This window comes from Crocuta crocuta, unplaced genomic scaffold, assembly GCF_008692635.1.
Source record: "Crocuta crocuta isolate KB4526 unplaced genomic scaffold, BGI_CrCroc_1.0 scaffold180, whole genome shotgun sequence".
In the NCBI taxonomy this organism is placed as follows: domain Eukaryota; kingdom Metazoa; phylum Chordata; class Mammalia; order Carnivora; family Hyaenidae; genus Crocuta; species Crocuta crocuta.
In genome coordinates, this window is record NW_027527549.1 from 2,642,664 (window position 1) to 2,651,548 (window position 8,885).

The following is an 8,885-nucleotide window of genomic DNA, read 5'->3' on the forward strand; positions in this document are numbered from 1 at the left end:
AGCGGGTCTGTGCTCAGCTCTCCTGCAACGACGCCCTCTTGGGAAGGCCGCCCCGCCGGGCTCCTCCCGGGGCCTGGAGCTCCGACCCAGACCGCGCGCCTCCCGGGAGGCGGCTGCCCACACCGCGGGGCTCGGGGTGGGGTGGGGGGACCCGGCCTCCGAGCGAGGGGCCGGCGGTGGAGGCCGCACCTGCGGGTGCAGCGCGGACCCCGCGCGTGCAGCCCGAGGGACGCTCGCCACGGGAGGAGTCCGCGGCGGCCACGCGTCGGAGCGCTTGCTTCCAGACGAACAAAAGCCGCGGAGGTGAGCGCCGCTCCCCGCCCCGCGCCTGCCCGGGAGCGAACGTGTCCCCAAGCCGGCCCTCACTGCGCTGCGAGGAAAGCAGGTCCTCGAAGGCAGAATAAAACCAAACGCTCCAAGCGAGCCGCGTGTGACTCCCTGCGGGCTTTTCACGGGCACGTTTATAAAGTAAAACAACTTGCACCTGCACATTCGGCTCGAAAGGGCATAAATAAATTGGCGAGTGGTGGAAAATCACAGTAAGCATCGACATAGTTGTAGTTCGGCTAAAAAGTTCCCGGGGTTGCCTCCAAAGCATGCTCCATTCTCTTCCAGCTATCTTTTAGAATACTCACAAATAGCGTGTCGTGCACACATTCATTTCACAATTAGCTGAAGTACATCTATGTAGGCAGTATGAATAATCTAACTTAGTTCCAAGGTGGGGGGAAATTATTTAAAGAAGCCTTACCTTGTAAAAGCCTTTTCGATAATCTTTTCTCCAATCTTTTAGAGTTAGAAATCCCAAAGAACAGAGGGGAGAAATTCCGAAATATATATTAAAAGCAGCAAATATTTATTACATTCGAGTATGAAAAAGCAGCTGTCATCTCGCTGGTGTCCACAGCGAGGGACGATAATATCTCAGGATGTGGACGATGTAAATGATTGTTCACTTAGTTGATGGACCAAAAACGCCTTTTCCTTTTAATTGCCCTCAAACATTTCGGGAAATTCGTTGTTGATTTTTTTTAAATGAGGTGCTGAAAAGTCTCGTGCCTTTTTTCCTCTTCTAGGTCTCTATAAATAACAAAACAGATGCAGAGATAAACAATTACATCAAAGGGCTGATTCCTCCACTTTCTAATAGAGGAAGAATCAATAAGAAAGATGGTTACAGATAAGACCCCTCTCCTGTAGGACCCTTCCCCTTGCCTTAACACGACGGAGAAGAAACTGGGAAGTGCAAGGCAGAGATGCGATCTTCCTCAGAAGTGATTTTTTTTTTTCTGAGATAAGGCTTTGTTCGGCTTGCGTCTCCCCAGTTCCCAGGAACACAATACAGTAACTCTAAGCTCGCCTCTTCCTCTCTCCTCATTTACTTGTAGATTGTATAAACAGACACCTATTTGCAGTTTCAAAGTCTTTCAAGGCTTGCTAACACCTCCCACCCACCACCCACCCCCGCCCCCTTTCTTTACCTTATAGCAAAATATATATAGTCTAGCTTGGAGCCGCTTGGAGAAAGGTTCGTGGAAAGTGAATGTCTCCCGGAGTAACGGTGACAGGGCGGCGGAGAAAGCTGGGAGAGGGTGGGAGAGCCAGAGCAAAGAGGCAGAGACGCATGTGGCTTCTTGGCTCTCCTGGTACCAATTGATTCAGCCTGGAGATGGTGGAAGAGATAAAGGCTTAAGAAGGGGGATGGAATTTTTTTCCCCCTAAATTGATATTTAATGGGAAATCCTATTGGACAGAAACCTGGACATGAGTCACTTAATTGGACTTGACATCTGTCACAGTGTGGGAGTTTTCACAGCCCAAATATTTTAGCAGATCAGCTTCCCACTGAATCTGTGCCACCAAATAGAACAGTTGAAAGCAGTCCGTGATAGAAGCCTTAGCCTCTAAGCAGTCTCGAGCCAGCATCTGACTATTTCTCTTTTTCCGATTACTGATGCAGTCTTCAAGTGCGAATAAACAACATATTGACTGTGGAAAAATTCTCCTCACGTGTCAGAAAACTGGTGTCTTCCCTTAATGTTTTGGAAAATATTTGTGTCCAGAACGTGAAAATATATATATACTATATATGGTGCTGGCATAAATATATTCAGGTATGCAACAGCTAACATTTATTAGTGATCCTTAGAAGATACTTGAACAAGGCTTGATAAAACATGTTCAATGTTTTTGAAATATACCCTGCCACTGGACTAATTTTCCAATATGTGGCTAAAAAAAAAAAAACGTTTTCAATAGATTAAGTCATTGGTGGAACTGGGAACAGAATCCAGGTATTATCATTTCAGAGATCACTCTAGGAGACCATCCTGCTTTCCTAAATATGTTGGTTTTTCTCTTCACCCATTCATTCATTCCAGTTAAAGTCTGGCGTATTACACGTGTGGATTCCTGCACTTCATTTTTGCCTCTTTTACCGTGTGACTAGTTCGCACTGTGGCAGTGCCTCGGGCCAGGAGGTAAACACGCGCAGGAATGACCAGTGCACTGCAGCACATTATCCCTTTGCCTTACCTGAGCCCACGGCCCCGAATTCATATGCCTTACAACAAAAGGGAAAATCTAGTTCAATTACTTTGCCACTCTGTATTAAATAATACATTTTTAGCTCTTTTGATTGTGGAAGCTTAAAAAGAAATAAAAAAAATATTGGAGCCTTATTCCCCATGTCGTTAATTCCCCGGGGGGGGAACATTTGTGGAGAGAGGAGTCCTCATTTCTCCTTCTTTTTCAATTTTGGTCTAAAACCACGTTTTATCATCAGGGGAGAGGATTGATCCGCCTGCCCCTGGGAGCGACCCTCATGGCTGCCACCGGCCTGCTTGCCTTTGCACACATATTTCAGCCTATCGGAGATGCAGGGACCAGAATGGGGTGGGGGTGGGGCGGGTAGGAAGTGTCTCCAAGGAAAATGGGCACCAACACTTCCCAGCGTTGCTTCTGCCCAGCCCCAGCACAGAAGTACATTCCAGATATCCAGATATCCCCACGACCTGTCAGCAGAGGTGGGAGCCAGCCGCATTCAGGTGGCAGTAGTAAGATGGGAGCGGATGAACTCCCCAAGGTGTGAAGATGGAGGGGAAAGTCTGGTAAAAGCAGCCGATACTAAGCATACATAGCCAGACCTGTGCACCCAGAGGCGCCCCCACAGATACCTGTAGTCTCACCCCCCGCTACTCATACCAGCTGGCTGGCTCTGGTAGACTGGTACACATTCAAACTGATAGAGGGAAAACCATAGCTCACGAGACATTTGCTGCCGTGCGAAGCCACTGTCACCTCCAGTTACCTGGGCTTGGGGGAAGAAGGGAAAGCGGGAACATGCCAGGGCAGGCCAGATCCTGCCAATGTGTGTGTGGACCCGGACACATTGTTCTTTGCACTCAGGCTTACGGATTCCATACTGACAGCCGGCATGTACATAAATTGAGATGTGAGTACGCCCTTGTAAACAGGTACACGCTTAGACCCATACACAGCCGTGGCTGGACGCACGGTCATGGCCACACTCACACACTTCCAGGAAAGCCTCCCCTCTGCGACGGCCACCTTTGCCTTTTCTAAGACCTCCCTGACACAGATGGTCCCTCCTTCTTTGCTTCACAGGCACTTGTTCCCTCGCCCCCTTAGAGATTACATATTGTATACGGTGATTTTCGGTTTCCATACCTGTGTTTCCCACTAGGCTCTGGTGATCCCGGGCAGGCCTGTAGCTCTCAGCCCCAGCCCAGATGTCTGAGTTTGACACATTGTAAGGACTCAGCACATCAGGGTGAATGACTCCCTATGTACAGAGGCGGCTGGGGTACTTGTAACACAGAAACGCTTCCCCAGCACACCCCTAGTTTCATCTGTATCGGTTTTCTCTCCTATAAAAGCGAGGATAATAATCCCACCTTCCTCACTTCACAGGCTGGTTATGAGACTCACTGTATATGAAAGTATCTTCTACAATACCAAGCATCACACAAATGAAGATACTATGGAGTATTAGGAGTGATGATAAGTCATATTAAACCAGTAGGGAGGTAGCAAGCTGTGATTAAAAAACCACACTTCCTAGCTCTGTCATAGGCTAGCCATGTGAACTTAGAGGACTTCCTTGACTTTTCTGGACCTCAGTTTTCTATCTGCAAAATGGGAATGAGAAGAGTATGTCACATTGTTGTGTTTGGTCATCCTTTTTCTAAAGGCGAAACAGAGATAATCCATGTGAGGTACTTAACTGAATGCCTACAACTCATGTTCAATCAGGTTGGACTATTCATATTGTTAATAATATTACTGTTATTGTTCACAGTAAATATGAACCAGAAATACAAAGTAAAATCACATGAAATTCAAGCATATCAGTATACTCGCCCCAGTTGTGTGTGTGTGTCATCTGGCAAATAATCTGCAGCGAGCACATTCATGTCGGACATAGGTCTAGGGGCTTTACACATATTAACTCATTTTATCTTCACCGCCAGCTGATAAGACAGGGACGGTTGTTGTCCTGATTTTGCATATAAGGAGGCTGGGACGCAGAAGATGGTCTATTCAAAGTTGTACAGCCAATCAATTATGGCACCAAAATATAGACTAAGGAGGTCTAAACTCAGAAACTGCCACCACTGTGCGCTTACTGCTTCTGTGGTCACGGTGTCCGACACAAATATACTCAGCCAGAGGACTTACTCACCCAAAGAAAGCATATTCTGAAGGAGAAATATACGCACACACACAACATATGTAAAATACCATATTTTGCATTCAGAGGTGGTCAGTGAGCAAACAGTTTTAAATACTTAACTGTGCATCTAGCATCGTGCCAGGCGCTATTGGGCTATAAAACTTTATAATTATTTGTTAATTCCACCGGACAGCTGTTTCCATTTTTCTTACATTTTGCACCCTATCAGCAAAACTTTTGAGCATACACATCCAGTATATGTATTTTATTATTAACAAACTTTATGAAGAGACTACTAGCATATTCTATAATTATAAAGCATAAACAAAAAGACATTTTTAAGTAATGCTACACGTAAAATGAATAATCTTCCCAATGAATTCCCAATGAAAAATGTCTATATTAAAATACAAAAACCTCTTAACAGCACAAAATATTATTGATAATATATAGTTTTTGGAAACAATAAGCTTCATTTTATTATAATCATTGCTTACCCCTTTGTGATAATGTGATCAGATGGTCTTGTTTTTAAGCTTAACTTCTCTAGAATCTGGTTTTATGGACAACCGAGCAGAAAGGGATGTAATACAAAAATTCAGAGATCCAAATAGCTCATCATTGATTATTAACTAAATCATATTTCCCATTTTTCTGTGTTGTCTATCAAATGTGCCGAAGTTTTATTGAAGTTTGGCTAGCAAATTTCTTTCTATTACTGGGAATTTATTAATTATTTTAAGAAATGAGTTCAAAAGCCCTGAAACTCTTTATTGGGACATTTTTTTATAACAATTTAGATCTTTCTATTTCTAAGTATTTTAAGTGTTCACATGTAAGAGATTTTGACATACAGGCACATTTCCATTACTTTGGGCAGCAAAAAATCACATAACAATAAAAAAAACTTCCAAATATGTCTCTTTAAAATGTCTTTTCTTTTTTTAAATTATGATTTATTGTCAAGTTGGTTTCAATATAACACCCAGTGCTCATCCCAACAAGTGCCCTCCCCCATGCCCATCACCCCCCCTCCCCCTCCCCCACTGCCTTCAGCCCTCAGCTTGTTCTCAGTATTCAAGAGTCTCTCATGGTTTGCCTCCCTCCCTCTCCCCAACCATNTCTATGCATCAACACTCCCATATCCCTTGGGTAAATTCCCAGCAGTGCTACTCCTGGGTCATAGGGGAGTTCTATTGTTAATTTTTTGAGGAACCTCCACACTGTTTTCCAGAGGGACTGCACCAGCTTACATTCCCACCAGCAGTGTAGGAAGGTGCCTGTTTCTTCACATCCTCGCCAGCATCTATAGTCTCCTGATTTGTTCATTTTAGCCACTCTGACCGGCGTGAGGTGGTATCTCAGAGTGGTTTTGATTTGTATTTTCCTGATGATGAGTGACGCTGAGCATCATTTCATGTGTCTGTTGGCCATCTGGTAGTCCTCTTTGAAGTGTCTGTTCATGTCTTCTGCCTAAAATGCTTTCTCCATAGCATAAATTTCCTTTTTAAAAATTACTACTTAACTCTTTTTAAAAAGCGTACTCAAAAAGATACATCTAAAGTATTTTCTTTGTTTTTCATCTGTGAGCCCCCAATTGACATCTTTCAGTCCTGAAAGAAAAATAAATTTGGAACACTTAAAGATGAACAAGATCTTTTACAAGATTCTGTAAGAGCTTTGCTATATACTAATTAATTCTTTGTGGGACAGTAGAATTTCATGGTCTCTTCTGGTTTCATGTATTGCAAAGATTCTACCATATTCCAAAAGACTCATATGTCTTTTCTTTTTAATCTTTACTTATTTTTGAGGGAGAGAGAGAGAGAAAGAGAGAGAGAGATAGAGACAGAGCATGAGTGGGGGGGGCAGAGAGAGAGGGAGACACAGACTCGGAAGCAGGCTCCAGGCTCTGAGCTGTCAGCACAGCTGACATGTGAGATCATGACCTGAGCCAAAGTCAGACACTTAACCGACTGAGCCACCCAGGCGCCCCAAAAGACTCATATCTCTAAACCTACATGGGTATATCTGATATGCTTCTTCAGCTTTTCTTATGGACAATTCTTGTCTAGGAATTATTTAGTGAATACATTTTGTTTCTCATGGTGTTTCTGTCCCCAGGCTCCATACTGGAGATAAAGGAGCCATTCCTCAAGTGGTTATACGTCCACGATTTTTCCATAAATCATTCTTTTATTAAAGATAATTTCAGTTGTGAGTAGCTCCTCTCCCATATATTTTACCTTTAATGCCCCCTTAAACAGAGAAGCTCTTTGTGTATTTGACTATTGAAACAGAATCTGTAAAGTACTGTGAGCTGAAACGTGTTAGAATAGCTGTTCTTTTTTCTCATCCAACTAAGTAGCAAAGTCCTGGCACTACATGAATCAGACTCATACTTGTTTCTTCAAATCTCCAGTAGTGTGTTGTGTCCCGTTTTAGTTTGTTACCTTATTGGTGTTTGTGTATGATTTCAGCCTTTTCCACAAGAGTGACTTTTGCTATAGAATATGAAACCTTAAACAGGGCCCCTAGGTGGTTCAGCCAGTTAAGCGTCTGACTCTTGATTTCAGCTCAGGTCATGATCTCACGGTTCATGGGTTCGAGCCCTGCATTGGGCTCTGTGCTGACAGTGCAGAGCTTGCTTGGGATTCTCTTTCTCTTTCTCTCTGCATCCCCGCCCACCCCCCACCCCGTGCACATGCTCACTCCCACTCTCTCTCTCTCCCTCTCTCTCTCAAAATAAATAAGTAAATAAACATTTGTAAAAAGCTTTTAAATATTTACCATTTTATTTACTGAAATGTTAAAAAAAATTTTAATCTTTATTTATTTTTGAGAGACAGTGACAGAGCATGAGCAGGGGAGAAGCAGAGACAGAGAGGGAAACACAGAATTCCAAGCAGGCCCCAGGCTCTGAGCTGTCAGCACAGAGCCCAACGCAGGGCTTGAACTCACAAACCATGAGATCATCACTTGAGCTGAAGTCAGATGCTTAATTGACTGAGCCACCCAGAAGCCCCAGATTTAGTAAAATGTTTAAAAGTACTAGATTGATTATGACATGATTTTAAACATCACTGAAAGACTTAAGAGGTTTGCTTTCATGTTTTGGATGCTTAATTTTTAACATCAGTTCACTGAAGCTTAATTTATATAAAGTAAAATTCACCCTTCAGAGATGTTCAAATTCTACGAATTTGACAAATGTATTAGTTCATGTAACAAACATAATCAAAGTATAGAACATTCCCATCACCATAAAAGCTTTCCGTCTCCCTTAGTAACCACTTCCTTTGTCCCACCCAACCTCAGACACCCAGTGATCTGATTTCTGTTCCTGTAGTTCTGCCTTTTCCAGAATGTTGTGAAAATGGAGTCATACAGTAGTAGACTTTTGAGTCTGGCTTTTTTACTCAGCATAAAGCTTTTGGGATTCATCCATGTTGTTGCATGAATCAGCAATTTGATGGTGGTGGTGTTATTTTCCCGGATAGTAGCCCATTGTGTGATGTAGCATAATATGCTTATCCATTCTCTAATGAACCGGCATTTGGGGGGTTTCCAGTTGGATACTAAGATGACAGCTAAGAGGGGCACCTGGGTGGTTTAGTCGGTTGAGCATCTGACTCTTGATTTCGGCTCAGATCATGATCTCATGGACATGAGATGGAGCTTAAAATTCTCTCTCTCCCTCTCCCTCTGTCCCTCCCCTGCTCTCTCTCTCTCAAAAAAAAAAAAGGAAAAAGAAAAAGAAAGTAAAGAATAAAAAAAGGAAAAAAGAATACAGCTAACAAATTTGGCATAACCATGCATGTACAAGCATGTATGAGGGCATATGTATATACAGCTCCCCTGTAAATAACTAGGGGTGACATTGTTGGCTTGTCTGGCATCTGTTGATCTTTATGAGGAACTGCCAAACTTTTACAAAGTAGTTGCATCATTTTACATTTTTCCAGCTGTCCAACAATTTCCCTCCTATTTACCATGTTAGTTTTTAAAAGCTTATTTTAAACCATTCTAATAGGTGTCTGGTGGTATCTCACTGTAATTTTATCTTGCATTTACTCCCACCCCCTTCAGCTTTATCGATGTATAACGTATTTAATGAACTGCATGCATTTATTTTTTTTTAATTTTTTAATGTTTTTTTAAATTTATTTCTGAGAGAGAGAGAGATAGC